The sequence below is a fragment of the Giraffa tippelskirchi genome, chromosome 11 (assembly GCF_054371585.1).
Source record: "Giraffa tippelskirchi isolate mGirTip1 chromosome 11, T2T-mGirTip1v1.2.pri, whole genome shotgun sequence".
Lineage (NCBI taxonomy): Eukaryota > Metazoa > Chordata > Mammalia > Artiodactyla > Giraffidae > Giraffa > Giraffa tippelskirchi.
This window is the reverse complement of record NC_137285.1, coordinates 107,663,043-107,680,196: the sequence shown is the minus strand read 5'-3', so window position 1 is coordinate 107,680,196 and position 17,154 is coordinate 107,663,043. Positions and strand designations below refer to the sequence as shown.

The 17,154-nt window shown below is 40.8% G+C and overlaps 1 protein-coding gene and 1 long non-coding RNA gene across 30 annotated transcripts in view; both read left to right on the top strand.

Annotated features, from left to right (window-relative positions):
• Positions 1-17,154, top strand: part of LOC145526208 (uncharacterized) — a 418,885-nt gene that overhangs the window by 163,483 nt on the left and 238,248 nt on the right. The window lies entirely within an intron of this gene.
• LOC145526213 (uncharacterized) lies at positions 6,556-11,341 on the top strand. The gene is made up of 2 exons (XR_014068768.1): positions 6,556-9,968; positions 11,168-11,341. It is a non-coding gene; the product is annotated as an uncharacterized LOC145526213 (long non-coding RNA).

The following is a 17,154-nucleotide window of genomic DNA, read 5'->3' as shown; positions in this document are numbered from 1 at the left end:
TTTGATCTCTGGGTAGGGAAGATCCTTTGGAGAAGGAAATGGCAGCCTGCTCCAGTATTCTTGCCTGGGAAATCCCATGGCCAGAGTAGTCTGTCGGCCCACAGAAGAATCCAGTACGACTTAGCGACTAAACAACAGCGGTGTGTATTTGCCGATTCCTGTCTCCCGATTCATCCCGCTTGTCCTTTCCCCCTTGGTATCCATACATTTATTTCATACTCTGTGTCTGTATTGCTGCTTTGCAAATAAGATTGTCTGTATCATTTTTCTGGAAGTTACTTTTAAATGCATCATCTCATTTTATCCTCCAAACATGTTTAACTAAATGATGAGGATCTGGGCTGTTACTTACATCCTGTCTTAGAATTACTGACAAGGCTAAGATTTGAATCCAGTGCTGTTTCCATGAAGCCACATTGCTTTCTTCTGAACACTTTGAGAGTCTTGGCATTGTCTGATTCTGCAGTTTTGTAAAAGTGTCATTATGTCAGAGTACTCCCTCCTAGAGACTTGAATCTAGAGAGGCAAGCACAGATACCTAAGGGAAATCAGAAAGAGATTTCCACACCGTGGTTCCACTCCAGTCTTTATTTCACAAAGTCTAAGATTGAGGATTATGTTCACAGACATTTTGCTAAAGACAAATGCAAAGGTAAGAGTTAGACTCTCACAGCAGCTTGAAAACAATTCCTACTCAAGACACAGACTTAGCTTAGTGAATACACGCACTGAACAGTAAAGACTTTTCAGGGAATTGGCTTTGCCTGTGAGCTCCTAGAGACCAATTTTTGATCCCTAAATTCAGCTTACAGGAACCTTTAAACAAATGTATGCTGCATTATTCTCATTATTCAGTTATGACAGTCTTTCCCCCAGCATTTTAATTAGTGCTCATTTACAGAGAATTAAACTGTCATTTAAGTTGAACTCAAAGGAGTACCCCAGGGACACACATTCCACAAGATAATAAAAGCACCATATAATTCCAATGCTTCAGCAATTTAGACTAGAGTCACAACTGGGCTTCTCTGCCAGCCAGTTCTGATGGGACTTCATCATGACTGTTTACAGGGGTCGGGGGACACTACCATTCTACACCTGAAAACTTGAGGCCTAATTGTCTTGATCAAGAAAAGCTGATGTTTCAATGTGGGACAATAATCCCTTAAACAAGTTTCTTGTGGTTTGTACAGATTTGTTAAAATGTGAACATTTTCTAACTGCCTTGAATGGGAGAAACCATTATTTTCCAGGATGCTGTATTTCACTCCTCTAAGGAATTTCTTTATCATCGCATTCATAAGGCATATACTTACATGTAAGTTGTCCATGTTGCAAAAAAAGGAGGCTGTGCTTACCACAGATTCTCCTTAATATTGTACAGTTAAACTGTAGCTGTCATTTCTGATATTGCAGTCCATTTTGATCTTTCATTGTACATCGACACATTAAGGTGTGCTAAAACTGCAGCATCTCTTTAAGATGCTGCTAAAATTGTAGACAATGTAGTCAAAATAGTAATAAACAATGACAGTTAAAAATTAAAACACAAAAGCTGATGTTTGATTCCTGCTTGATGACATTAAACAGAAAAATCAAAAGTGATCAGCATGTTAGTGTTAGACATTTGGCTTCCAGCTCTGGTTATGCCCCCTGACTGCTGTGTTTTCTAGGTGCGTATTGGCCCTGTTTTCCCATAGACGCCGTGGGTAATGACTGGTTAGCAACAAGGGGCTGTGATTATGGCTTCCCTTGCTTTCTAGATCCATCCTCATCTCTGCAAACCCATCGCTTTTTCTTGGCATTTACACTGTGAAATGTTTCATGTCTGAGTGTAGCAGGAAACTCTGTCAAGAACATGAGATCAAGAAGCACTGTAGAATGTTTCATTGTTATGTCTGAAAAATGCCATTTCCTTTCATTTCTGGAGGTTCATGGGAGAACCAGTGGATTTTTAAAACTCACCTGAGACATGTTTCATCTTACAGACTTTCATGCTTTCTGTTCCATCAGCAAAGCGGTTCACCAACTTTGAAAAGCTGAATGACCTTAATTCATTAAAATCAGCATAGATTAGAAGGCCACAATCAAAATGTACAGACTTTCAGTCATAAGATAAATAAGTCCTGGGGATTTAATGTAAGGCATGGAAGCTATAGTTATAAATACTGTATTGTATATTTGAAATTTGATGAGACTAGATCTTAAGAAATTCTCATCCCCCCAAATTGGTAACTGTGTGAGGTGGTGGATGTTAACTGAACTTATTGTGGTGATCATTTCACAATATATACAAAGATTAAATTATTATGTTGTCTACCTTAACCTATCTTATACAGCAATGATATCTTAATAAAACTGGAAAAAAAAATCATGGGACCACAGGACTATAGAAGAGACATGAATGATCTTAGCAATCCAGTAGCATCTAATGTCCCCACTTTAAAATTGAGAAGACTGAGCAAGAAATCAGATGATTTCACAGTATCAAATAACTTAATTTGAAGGAAACGAACACTGGAACTCACGTACCCTAGTTTCCATGTATTTGTTTTCTCCGTGTCCATGAGGCAGCATATTGTAGCAGGGAGGACCAGGAACTCTGGAATGCATATGCCACAGTATGACTTCCAGCCCCATCCCTTCCTACTGGGTTTGAGGGAAATGTCTCAATTTTCATGAAAACACTTCTCTCAGTGTTTAACATATAGTAAAAACTCAAAAATAGTATCTGTTATCATTACTGTATCTCCCTGTTTTCCATGAGTCCTTACAGCCACCCGGGACTAGGAAGCAGGCGTTCATCTTTTCTCTGACTGTCTCCTGTTTCTTACCTTCTGCCATGCTTTGTGTCAACTTTTTATGCTTTGTATCCAAAGCTCATAAAAGCCATGCAAGGTCAGTGCTGTTCATCTATATTTAAGATTAAAATAAAAAAAGACACAGAGAAATAATTTGTTCAAGGCCCACAGCCAGCAGATCAGGACTCTAATTACAAAATCTAGACAACTTCCAATATGTCAGGTTGATATCACTTACAGTTGTAATTCGAGACCTTTCAGATGTTGACTGCTGTCTTGGAGTTTTTGTTCTTGTTGGGAGTGGGTGGTAGTTGTGTGTGTCAATATATGTTTTAGAAGTATGTTCTGTTGTTTGCTAATGAGATGGCTCCACCTCTAAGCCTCTTTCCACTTAGCAGTAAGGATTAATTTTTTCTTACCTTGGCTTCCCTGGAAGTCAGTTGTGTGGAGAAGGAAATTTAGAAGCCCAGCGAGAAGGGAGGGTGAATTTCTAATATAGGTGAGTGTGTTTGTCTCTTTTTGTTTCTTGAGACTGTGTTTGGTTTTAACAAGACAGAGCGAAGAAAAGAGCTTCTTTGAAAAATTGGCAAGAATAACATGAGAGAGGAAAAAGTAGAAAAATTTGTTTTTTTCTTCTCACAAACGTCTCCAGTAACATTTGCTCTGCTCTTCTTGATGGTCTGCCATATTGATGTTCCCCACTCAGAAGGATGCTGAAGTCCAGAGCTCTTACAAGAGTTTCCGTTAAATCCTGTTTCCTTTTAGTTTGAGTTGTCTTATTCTTGTGTGTGATTTCGAATCTTCTTGGCAAAGCTGAGAGGGAGAAAAATCCATCCTGAAGATGAGCATCTCTCCTGCTCACACTGATTTGTGAAAAGGAGCTTCTGCTGCATCCTTTCATAAGAATTAAAGAGGTCTGATGTCTGCCCTACAGATGCAGAAGTGCAGGCAATAGGACAGACTGAATGGTGGTTTATCAGAAGCCAACCTGAAGCAGACATTGGCCAGTTATTCCCTTGAATATAGAGTAACAGTCAGTCAGTCAGTCAACACTGATTTGTTCTAGGTGCTGGAGAAGCATCAATGGATATGATGATATTATTGTCCTTTGGAGTTTTTAACCTTTTAGTGAGAAGAAAAGCAGGAAACACATAAATAAATTCAGGATCTCAGTCAGTAAGTTAGTAATTCTATTGCATATTATTTCAATAGTAAGTTGCAGTTCACTAAATGCTTATCTATGTATTATTCCACCAAGTCCTCATGAGGATGGGCAGTGGTTTTCTAGGTAGGCTCTAGGGTGGCAGACATGTTCTCTCTGGTTCAGTTCCTTTCACTTTGGGTTGGTGCTATGCCTTGAATCAATCACCCTTTCTTCCTTTCAGGAAGGTAAGAGCCTCCTCCTCTATTTGAACTCTTTATCCTCTTGTGTGGCTTTTTGTTTGTTTGTTTGTTTTGTTTTTTTTGGCTGCACCATGCAGCATGGAGGATCTTAGTTCCCCGACCAGGGATCAAACTCACCACCCACTCCTGCCCTCTGGTGTTGGAAGGCAGACTCTTACCCACTGAACCACCAGGGAAGTCCCTGTCACTTCTTGTCTTTGTCACTACTCTCTGCCTAGGTGAGCTCACCCAACCCAGGGACTGTATAAGTCATCACTGATGATGCTTCCAGATTTGTATCTTCATCCCTGCCCTCTCACTTGACTTCCAGATTCTTATATGTAACTAAATAACTAACAATAGATGATGGCTTGAATTAGATCCCTCATAGGAATCTCAGTGTGAAAATATCCAGAATGGAGCTCTTGATCTTTTTCCTGCTTCCAAACTCTTTGTCAATGCACCCAACCTCCATCCCTCCCAGTCTTGCCTCTAAAGACAAAGGGCATAGCAAGCTACTCATGGCATCAGGCCAGAAACTTAGACATTACTTTTAATTTCTTCTGTCTTTGCATCATTCCCAACATCCAGTCTGTGAGCAAGTCCTGTTGATTGTATTCCTACAATGTATGTCAGACTGTTTTTTCCTCCTCCTCTCCTTTTAATATCATCCCGACCCAAACTATCATTATCTACTGCCCAGGTTACTGTAGCGACTTCTAACCTAGCTCCCTGCTGCCATTCTGCCCTTCTGTCCCACCCCTAACAAGCCATAGCCCAGTATCTGGGAAGATCTTTAAAAAAAAAAAACACCGAACTAACTCATGTCTTTTTCATGCTTAAATCTTTTTTTTTTCTTCTAAAATATCACGATGGTGTGATCACTCACCTAGAGCCAGACATCCTGGAATGTGAAGTCAAGTGGGCCTTAGGAAGCATCACTATGAACAAAGCTAGTGGAGATGATGGAGTTCCAGTTGAGCTATTTCAAATCCTAAAAGATTATGCTGTGAAAGTATTGCACTCAATATGCCAGCAAACCTGGAAAACTCAGCAGTGGCCACAGGACTGGAAAAGGTTAGTTTTCATCCCAATCCCAAAGAAAGGCAATGCCAAAGAATGCTCAAACTACCACACAATTGCACTCATCTCACACACTAATAAAGTAATGCTTAAAATTCTCCAAGCCAGGCTTTAGCAAAACGTGAATCGTGAACTTCAGATGTTCAAGCTGGTTTTAGAAAAGGCAGAGGAACCAGAGATCAAATTGCCAACATCCGATGGATCATCGAAAAAGCAAGAGAGTACCAGAAAAACATCTATTTCTGCTTCATTGACTATGCCAAAGCCTTTGACTGTGTGGATCACAATAAACTGTGGAAAATTCTGAAAGAGATGGGAATACCAGACCATCTGACCTGCCTCTTGAGAAACCTGTATGCAGGTCAGGAAGCAACAGTGAGAACTGGACAGGGAACAACAGACTGGTTCCAAATGGGAAAAGGAGTACGTCAAGGCTGTATATTGTCACCCTGCTTATTTAACTTATATGCAGAATACATCATGAGAAACGCTGGGCTGGAGGAAGCACAGGCTGGAATCAAGATTGCTGGGAGAAACATCAATAACCTCAGATATGCAGATGACACCACCCTTATGGCAGAAAGTGAAGAAGAACTAAAGAGTCTCTTGATGAAAGTGAAAGAGGACAGTGAAAAAGTTGGCTTAAAGCTCAACATTCAGAAAACTAAGATCATGGCATCTGGTCCCATCACTTCATGACAGGTAGATGGGGAAACAGTGGAAACGGTGGCTGACTTTATTTTTGTGGGCTCCAGAATCACTGCAGATGGTGACTGCAGCCATGAAATTAAAAAATGCTTACTCCTTGGAAGGAAAGTTATGATCAACCTAGACAGCATATTAAAAAGCAGAGACATTACTTTGCCAACAAAGGTCCATCTAGTCAAGGCTATGGTTTTTCCAGTGGTCATGTATGGATGTAAGAGTTGGACTATAAAGAAAGCTGAGTGCCAAAGAATTGATGCTTTTGAACTATGGTGCTGGAAAAGACTCTTGAGAGTCCCTTGGATTGCAAGGAGATCCAACCAGTCCATCCTAAAGGAGATCAGTCCTGGGTGTTCATTGGAAGGACTGATGTTGAAGCTGAAACTCCAGTACTTTGGCCACCTGATGTGAAGAGCTGACTCATTGGAAAAGACCCTGATGCTGGGAAAGATTGAGGGCAGGAGGAGAAGGGGATGACAGAGGATGAGATGGCTGGATGGCATCACCGACTCGATGGACATGGGTTTGGGAGGACTTAGGGAGTTGGTGATGGACAGGGAGGCCTGGCGTGCTGCGGTTCATGGGGTCGCAAAGAGTCGGACATGACTGAGCGACTGAACTGAACTGAATTGAAGGATAATTGCTTTACAGTATTGCATTGGTTTCTGCCAAACATCAACATGAATCGGCCATAGATTTACCCATGTCCCCTTCTTTTAATGACTTCCAATTTGGCTTAGAAAGCATTTTAACTCCTTACCCTGCCTTAAACACCACGTGGCATCTGACTCCTCCCCAACCTCATTCCAGGCTTCTGTCCCCTCAGTCAGCATTGCTCAGCCCTCCCCTCACTTTCTGACACTTCCCAGAGCACTCTTAAGTTCTTCCCTTCCCCCAGGACCTTTGCACCTGTTGTTTTCTTTCCTTCTCTTCCTCTTAGCTGGGCTGCCTTCCATTTTCCATGCTTCATTTTAAATTGAACCTTTCCTGGACACTCCCTTTCCTTACTTTTTTGCCTGTTGCCACACCTGATTGATTTTCTTCTTACTTACTTCTTTACTTTACTTACTTTACTTTTGTCTGGAACTGTTTTACATCTGGAAGTGGAGTAGTCCATGTGTTATAGGCCAGTTTTCCAAATTTATCTGCTTTGGTCTTAGATGCAAAGCCATCTATAGCCTTTTTTTAAATCTATTGCTCCCACAATAGCATCTGCTGGAGTTCACTCTTATCCTGATTTCCAACAAGGCTAACGGATTTATCCAAGTCACATAAGAGGCAATTTTCTGTTTGCTAATCAGAGCTGTTTGCACTTAACTTAAGCTTCAGTGACAGTGGAGGTTAATGGGTTCGTGAGTTTCAAAGTAAGTAAAAAAGAATATGTCTGGTGGCTGCCTATTACTGAGACATTTGCCCAAGTAAAGAATATCATCTTTACCATATATCAGTGAATTTCAGTTAGCTACTATTTGTGTCTCTTCTCTCTTCAGTAAAATGGAAAGAAAACTACTCCCTCTCCTGTAGACACAATATGAAGACTAATGAAGCCTTTGAGCTTAAAAAGCACACACTTACCTCTCTGGGCAATTCATTCTGGTTTTATTCCACAGTGATTTAAAACCCACCAGAGGCAGCTTCTCAGCAAACATTTTATGCTTCTACTTGCTTTATTTCTTGCCCATAACATTGTCATCCTTGTTAGGTGCCTGCTGCAGAATAACCTTTGCTGGAGAGAAAATGAATAAGACAAAGGAAGAAGGACATGACACCGAAAGAGAGTGGTTGGGTCAGAGTGCAGGCGAGGCCGGTATGAACAATCTCCACTCCTGCCTGTTTTAATTATCTCCCAGTTTAGTTCAAGGCTAGCTTCCTTGTGGCTGTCATGAGCTGTGACTTCAGCTTGTGATATTTGAATACAGTGGAATTTAACACCACCAACATTGTAATGATGCTCAGTACCACACACTAATTAAAGCCAGCCAGTGGCAGTCATGTGACTCTGCGTGCAGGAGATGATGCAGTGAATTTGACGCCGAAAAGAGATAGGAGCAGAGCAAAGAGAGGAATGAGGAATAGTGAGAAACCTGAACTCTACACAAGGAATATGATTTCCAAGTACTGTCCGTTGTCTGCTCTTCCATCCTTGTAGATCTTAGGAGATGCCTCTGTTTCTGGTTTTGCTTCTTCAGAGTGAGGAGAGATGATATGGTTCAATTGGAAAATACTTAAAAGTAAACACACAAAAAAAGTTCATTCCATAGGGAAGAAAACCAAAGCCTAGAACAACAGCCCAGTGAAAACCCCAAGCTTCAGTCAGATCATTTTTTTTGCAACCACCTAAAGTGTAAGGCTTAGCATTGATCAATGAATTGATAAGTAACCTGATTGATGTGAAATACTGAATGCCAAGTACCAGTGGTTTTTCTCAATGGACAGGCTTCTTCTACTGGCTGTGTCATGAAGTTTGCATGAACTCTACTGATATGTAGAGACAGAGTTGGGGTTAGGGTTGATTCTCCCCTCCTCTCCTTACCCCCAACTGCTCACAATAAATGGCACCATCCCAGTTGGTTACTTAAGTTGCTCAGTTTCATCTTTGGGTTCATCCTTGTCCCTCTTATTTTTTTATGTGTTGACATTCAGTCCATCAGATGCCCTGTCCACCTGCCTTCACAACACTGCCATTCAGCCATTTTCCATCTTGACCACCACCTTAGTCTAAGCCAAGACTACAGTGTCTCCCCTGGACACTGGGCAGGACTCCTGAACACCTGTCTGCTTCCACTCATGGCTTCCTATCACCAGCATCCCTTCCCAGAGCAGCAGAACATTGTTGTGAGTATAAATCAAACCATGTCACATAGCTGCTTCAAACCCTGCAGAGATTTCCCATTGCATTTAGAGAAAACCCAACTCCCTCACCTTGGCCTGAAAGTTCCTACATGATTCAGCTCCCGCTAATATTTCTGACTTCACCTTGTCCCTCTCTATACTTTAATCACCACCTGAAGTCACACCAGCCTTCTTCTGTTCCATGAATCCACTGGTACCACTATTCTCTCTGGAATACTCCCTCAGACACTCTTCAGACTGATTTCTCCTTCTCATCCGGGACTCAGCCTTAAATATCTCCTTCTCAGAGAGACTTTCACCAATTATGCCCTTGCACATGCACTCTTGTACACGGTCATCATTACATGATTCTGTCTTATTTTCTTTGTGGCACTTACCACTCTTTGAAATTATTGTATTTTTCCTTGTTATTTTTGATCCTTCTCTTTAGAATGTAAGGCATGCATGAGCTAAGACACTGTCTTTTTTTTAATTGGAGTATAGTTGCTTCATAAGATTGTGTTAGTTTCTGCTATACAACAAAGTGAATCAGCTCTGTGTATATATATATATCCTATTCCTCTTGAGCCTTCCTCCCCCATCCCATCCCTCTAGGTCATCAAAAGCACTGAGCTGAGCTCCCTGTGCTATACAGCAGCTTCCTGCTAGCTCTCTGTTCTACACATGATGGTGTATATATGTCAGTCCTAATCTCCCAATTTGTCCCACCCTCTTCTTCCCCCTCTGAATCCACATGTCTGTTCTCTATGTCTGCATCTCTATTCCTGCCCTGCAAATAGATTCATCTGTACCATTTTTCTGGATTCCAGATATAATGCATTAATATATGATATTTGTTTTTCTCTTCCTGAGTTACTTCACTCTATATGATGGACCCTATGTCCATCCATGTCTCTACATATGATCCACTGTCTTATTACCCTCTTTATTCTCAATGCTGGGAACGATACTGGGTTCACAAAAGGGTGTTGCTCAATGAATAGTTGTGGAATGAATAAATGAATGGAAAGATGAAGCTCACTGTCATTAGCATCACCGTCATAGCAGCCGTGACTTTACATGGGCTTGTCACATGCAAGGCACATTACCTCAATCTTCACAGCAACCAAATGATAAAAGACTACTATTGTTTTTCCCATTCCAGTACTCTTGCCTGGAAAATCCCATGGATGGAGGAGCCTGGTAGGCTACAGTCCACGGGGTCGCTAAGAGTCGGACACGACTGAAGCGACTTAGCAGCAGCAGCAGCAGCATTGTTGTTTTTACAGATGAGAACCTGAGACCCAGGAAGGTTATGAAACTTCCCCATGGTCACAGGTAGTAAAGAATGAAACCAATCTATCTGGCTCTGAAGTCGCTGCTTTTCCAATCTCATATTGAGGTCCATTGTATGGACAATAGAGCTCTATGGGGCATCAGTCTGGGTCCATTCACTTGTTCTTCTATCTTGTCAGCTATTTATTAAGTACCAGGTATATGCTGGGAGAAGGCAATGGCAACCCACTCCAGTGTTCTTGCCTGGAGAATCCCAGGGACAGGGGAGCCTGGTGGGCTGCTGTCTATGGGGTCTTACAGAGTTGGACACGACTGAAGTGACTTAGCAGCAGCAGCAGCAGCATATAAGGTGTTGCGCGTGTCGCAGGCATGAGATAGAATCCTTGCTTTCATCTGTCTTGCACTCCAGTGGTTATTTGCTTGATGTTCACAAGAGATATTCTGACTGTATTAGTCTTCTGGAACTTCCATACCAAAAGCCAAAGTGAGTAGCTTACACAACAAAAAATTATCTTCTTAGACTTCTGGGGGCTGGAAGTCTAAGATCCAGGTGCTGGCAGGGTTGGATTCCTTTGAAGCCTCTCTCACTGGTTTGCAGATGTTCACTGTCTTGCAGTGTCCTCATACTGCCTTTTCTCTGTGCATACATATCCCTGGCATCTTGTCATCTTTTTACAAGGACACTGATCCTGATGGGTTAGGGCTCTACTGCTGCTACTTCATTTGATCCTATTTGCCTTTTTAAAGGCTCTGTATCCAAATACTCTTAGGATTAAGGCTTCAGCCTAAGAAATTTGGAAGGATACAGTTCAGTCCACAGGACTGATCACCTGAAAATGTAAATTCTTTATTTAAAAACATGAATAAAATCTGAATTTCTAACTGAATTAGTATCAGTATTATCTGTGTCTTAGATTCAACTCACTTGTATTAGTATTTGTATTAGCATTTATGTATTGCCTGTGTTATTTCAAAGTCCAAAACTACGTTTTTATTGAGGTACACAATCAGTTAGTTGTTAAGTCATGTCTGACTCTTTTGCGACCCCATGGACTGTAGCCCGCCAGGCTCCTCTGTCCATGGAATTCTCCAGGCAGGAATACTGGAGTGGGTAGCCATTCCATTCTCCAAGGGATCTTCCCCACCCAGGGATCAAACCGGTGTCTCCCACATTGCAGGCAGATTCTTTACACCTGAGCCTGGTAAAGAATCTGTCTGCAGAAAAAAAAAAAAAAGAAAAATAATCTACCTGCAGTGCAGGAGACCTACATTTGATCCCTGGGTTGGAAAGATCCCCTAGAGAGCAAAATGGCAACTCACTCCAGTATTCTTGCCTTGGAAATCCCGTGGACGGAGCCTGCAGTCCATGGGGTCACAAGGTGTTAGACACTGAGCGATTAACACTTTCACTTTCTTCACACAATCAGTTATTCCTAAGAGAAAAAGACCTGGAGAAATCTCGCGGTAAATAAGAAGGGTATTAGCACATATGATGTGCACAGGAGCATGGGATGGCCAGAGAGGAGCAGCTTTATCTCGAATATATTGATAGTAGCAAAGGCTATTGCTGCCACCCACATCTTCATATGTACCTATGCCATGTCTTCTCATGGCAAAAATGTACAAAGAAAGTTCTGAAGAGCTCATGTTTGCACATATGTGGCATATTCCAGCTGGATTTTGAATAATCTCCCCTAACTGATTTTGCAGAACAGTGAGCTATGGCTGGTTAAAACTTAGCTGTTTTTATGACACTTTGCCTGAAATACCAGCATGAATTATTCACACTGATGAAGGAGTACAGTGGTTTAAAAATTTTTTTAAATAATATTTAAAAAAGAATATCTTTATAATTGGGTTAAAAAATATTTTTGACCCTTTGCCTGTATTAAGATTTAAAATTTTTTTTTATTTTCCTTAGCTCTTTACCAATTAATACTATGAAAGCTCTAAAGATCCGGGCAGAGTGTGTTCACTTCTTTTATCTTCTGTCTGTCTACAGAATGTAGTAGAGAGGTCTGAACAGGTTCTGCCCAAGAAATTTCAGATTTGTGAACAAATTTTTGCAAAGTCTAGTTAACACAACTGCAACAATAAAAATAATATTGCATTGTTATTAGAGAAGCGGGATGGGTAGTGGGTATAAACCTGTCTGGATTCTAGTCCAAACACTATCTCTTAAGTAGCTGTGAGACTTAAGAACAAACAACCCTCTCCCCATCCCAAAAAGCTCTGAATATCAGTTCAGCTTAGTTCAGTTCAGTTGCTCAGTCGTGTCCGACTCTTTGCGACCCCATGGACTGCAGCATGCCAGGCCTCCCTATCCATCACCAGCTCCCGGAGTTTACTCAAACTCCTGTCCATTGAGTCAGTGACACCATCCAACCATCTCATCCTTTGTCGTCCTCTTCTCCTGCCTTCAATCTTTCCCAGCATCAGGGTCTTTTCAAATGAGTCAGCTCTTCGCATCAGGTGGCCAAAGTATTGGAGTTTCAGCTTCAACATCAGTCCTTCCAATGAATATTCAGGACTGATTTCCTTTAGGATGGACTGGCTGGATCTCCCTGCAGTCCAAGGGACTCTTATGAGTCTTCTCCAACACCAATGTTCAAAAGCATCATTTCTTTGGCATTCAGCTTTCTTTATAGTCCAACTCTCGCATCCACACATGACCACTGGAAAAACCATAGCCTTGACTAGACGGACCTTTGTTGGCAAAGTAATGTCTCTGCTTTTTAATATGCTGTCTAGGTTGGTCATAACTTTCCTTCCAAGGGACAAGTGTCTTTGGATTTCATGGCTGCAGTCACCATCTGCAGTGATTTTGAAGTCCCCCCAAAATAAAGTCAGCCACTGTTTCCCCATCTATTTGCCATGAAGTGATGGGACCAGATGCCGTGATCTTAGTTTTCTGAATGTTGAGCTTTAAGCCAGCTTTTTCACTCTCCTCTTTCACTTGCATTGAGAGGCTCTTTAGTTCTTCACTTTCTGCCATAATCTCAACCTTCTCATAAATAAAACAAGGCAGTAGTTTGGTTCAAAGTTCTTTCTAAAATGTTGTTTTATGGTGATGGGTGATGATTACCATTTGGACATTAAGCAGGGTTGCCAGACTCAGTAAATGAAAATACAGGTGTCCTGTATTTTTGTCAACCCTGATATTAGAAGTTATACTGAGAGGTCCCTGGAGAATCCAGAGTCATCAGAGATAATTGTAGTGTGCATGGTCCTGATGCCACATAATAGAGTGACTGCTCTTGGTCATTTTTGGAACTTGTAGCATTTCAGAATGGAAATGCTACATTGCATTGGTGGAAAATACTCCTCTCGCTGTTAATATAGACCAGAACCCAGGACATAGCAGAAGTTAGGTGACTAAGCAGAACAGACACAACTGTTATCAGCTTTCCCCAGCCCCGAGATGGTTTCTTAGCAGAGCCCATCATTCTCCCTAGTGGAGCAGAAACCTACTGGAAACACTTCCTTTTCAAGGGTCTACCAAGTTCTTGCAATGCCTCTGCCCTTTCAGACTCCATTGACATTCTGGAAGAATCTACATTCATAACTAGGTACTTTCAGGAAAATATGTCAGGTTCTCTTCAATCTTGAATCAAACTCACCCCCAACCTGGCCACATTCTCTTCCAGGATGGGAAAGAAAAACATTCTGGGTCAGAGAAAACCATCTCCTTGGAGAACTTTAGAAATGTTCTGTGCCCAAAAAAATCCTTATAGAGATCAGCAGATTTTTTGTTCTTTATGCCAGGATAGGGTTACCCTTCCAGCATTTTCAGAACTGACTTCTCATGGTTCAGGTCAGACATGATAAGTAAGTTAGCCAATTTCTCCAACACCATGGCAAAGGAATTGAGACTAAGCATAGCAGAATGAGGTATGTGGGTTCTGGGTTTTGAGGTCATAAATACAGGTTAGGAGCTTTATACCAGTTGCATCTATCCCTTGACACATTTCCATTTTAAGGTTAAGTAGGTTTAATTACACAGCTCCTTTTCCCATCTTTGCTTCTTTTTGACATTACATAAGATATTTTAGGGACAGAGAAAGGTTAATGGGCCTGTGATAGGGCCCAGAATTAACTTCCTTAATTAAGCTCCAGAAGACATCTTTTCATTTCTTTTAATGACCTGTCTCAGTTAAAAAAGACCCAAAGCTCTGGCAGTTTGGTGCAGGTCCTGCTTGTATAAGACCTGAGCGATCCATCACAGGGTCAGAGCTTTGTCTTTGGTGATGTTCTGGATTCAGGCAACTGCTGTCATCAGCAGGGGAGCCAAAGAGAAGTAACATCTGGTCAGTGTTGTGACTTTGGAAAATTTGCCTTTGAGGATTTGGACATTTACAGTGCGGCATCAGTTTGGAGCTGACACATTAAGCCCTTCCTCAAATTGTGCTCAGCAAATACTTGTAAATTAAGTTATAATTTAAAGGCACTAGATCAGTAAAAAAAAAAAAAAAGCCTCGATAATTAAACACCTTGCCATGATTCTTCTCTCAAGCTTGTATTTATACTCTTAATTTCTCTATTATCTAAGAATTTTTTATGTTTCTCTTACACAAGAGTCAGCTATACATTCATTTCTTACCTATTTTTTCAAATTAGATTTGTTTGAGAAGGAGTCATCACTGGTGAGATTTTTACAGAGTCCATTGCAGCATGATCAGAATGCTCAAAATTTAAGAACACTTTCTGTGTTCCTGAGGCTTTTGGATTAGTTTTTCAACATCTCACTTATATTTCTTGATATTACTGGAACAAAATGTATATACTATTAGTGTTCTTGCTTTTCCTAGATAATAATTCTAGTGATATTTCCTAATCAGTAATATGTATTAGAATCTCCTCTTAAAATTACCTATTTAATTCTCTATCTACATCTCCAGGCCATAGCAGGCAGGTTCTGATTTAGAGAGATACAGGAGCACAGTGCAATCTAATTTGTGTTTTTCAGAGTCCTCCAGAGGACATTGATATACACTCCTATGCACATGTGGTTGGAAATATAGGCTCTTTACCAGGTACAAGCTCAGGGCAGTGGACAGCTTCTGGTCCCTCTTCTGCTTTTGCAAATCTTATCTCCTACTTGATCACCTAACTGTCTGAAAGGGGAATTATTGCCAAACAGCTTCTTGCGACATTGACCTCAGGTCTGTGCATGAAACAGAGACCTGTTATTATCTGAACTATACAAACATGAGAGTAAGTGAGCATACAGTTCATTGAAAAGGCTTGTTAGGGACAAAAATCCCAACTCTGCTCCAGGTGTGTCCACTAAAGGCCCCTACCTGGTAATGGAGCAGTAATGACTTGTGTCTTATTATGCATAGTTACTTCAGTTTGTTAATTGACAGCCTGTATTTTATTACAGACAGTGTTTATGGAGCCTGGATATATGTCTAGGAAAATGTCAGCAAAGTGATGCACTTTTTATGTTGGAGTATAGTTGATTAACAATGTGTTAATTTCAGTTGTACAGCAAAGTGATTCAGTTATACATATATCTACTAGTTTTCAAATTCTTTTCCCAATTAGGTTATTACATAATATTGAGGAGGCTTGTGCTATACAGTGTGTCCTTGTTGATTATCCATTTTAAATATAGCAATGTGTGCATGTCAGTCCCAAACTATCTATAACCTTCCCCCCAAGTAACCATAAGTTTTTCTCTAAGCCTATTTCTGTTCTATAAATAAGTTCACTTATATCATTTTTTTGCGATTCTGCATATAAGTGATATCCTGTGATATTACTATTTCTCTGTTTGACTTACTTCACTCAGTATGACAATCTCTAAGTCCCTCCAGAGAAGTGAAATGCAAAGGAGAAAGGAAAGATATATCCATCTGAATGCAAAGTTCCAAAGAATAGCAAGGAGAGATAAAGCCTTCCTAAGTGACCATTGCAAAGAAATAAAGAGAAACAATAGAATGGGAAAGACTAGAGATCTCTTCAAGAAAATTAGAGATACCAAAGAAATATTTCATGCAAAGATGGGCACAATAAAGGACAAAAGCAGCATGGAGCTAATAGAAGCAGGAGATATTAAGAAGAGGTGGCAAGAATACACAGAAGAACTATACAAAAAAGATCTCAGTGACACAGATAACCACGATGGTGTGATCACTCATCTAGAGCCAGACGTCCTGGAGTACAAAGTCAAGTGGGCCTTAGGAAGTATCACTACGAACAAAGCTAGTGGAGGTGATGAAATTCCAGCTGAACTATTTCAAATCCTAAAAGATGATGCTGTTAAAGTGCTGCACTCAATATGCCAGCAAATTTGGAAAACTCAGCAGTGACCACAGTTCTGGAAAAGATCAGTTTTTATTTCAATCCCAAAGAAAGACAATGTCAAAGAATGTTCAAATTACCACATAATTGCACTCATCTCACATGCTAACAAAGTAGTGCTCAAAAATCTCCAAGCTAGTCTTCAGTGGTACGTGAACCGAGAACTTCCATATCTTCAAGCTGGATTTAGAAAAGGCAGGGGAACCCGAGATCGAATTGCCAACATCCATTGGATTATCGAAAAATCAAGAGAATTCCAGAAAAACATCTACTTCTGCTTCATTGACTATGCTAAAGCCTTTGACTGTGTGGATCACGACAAACTGTGGAAAATTCTTAGACATGGGAACACCAGACCACCTTACCTGCCTTTTGCGAAATCTGAATGCAGGTCAAGAAGCGACAGTTAGAAGCAGACATGGAACAATGGACCGGTTCCAAATTGGGGAAGGAGCACATCAAGGCTGTATACTGTCACCCTGCTTATTTAACTTATATGCAGAGTAAATCATGTGAAATGCGGGCTGGATGAAGCACAAGGTGGAATCAAGATTGCCGGGAGAAATATCAATAACCTCAGATATGCAGATGACACCACCCTTACGGCAGAAAGTGAAGAGCCTCTTGATGAAAGTGAAAGAGGAGAGTGAAAAAGTTGGCTTAAAACTCAGCATTCAAAAAACTAAGAGCATGGCATTCAGTCCCATCACTTTATGGCAAAGAGATGGGGAAACAATGGAAACCATGA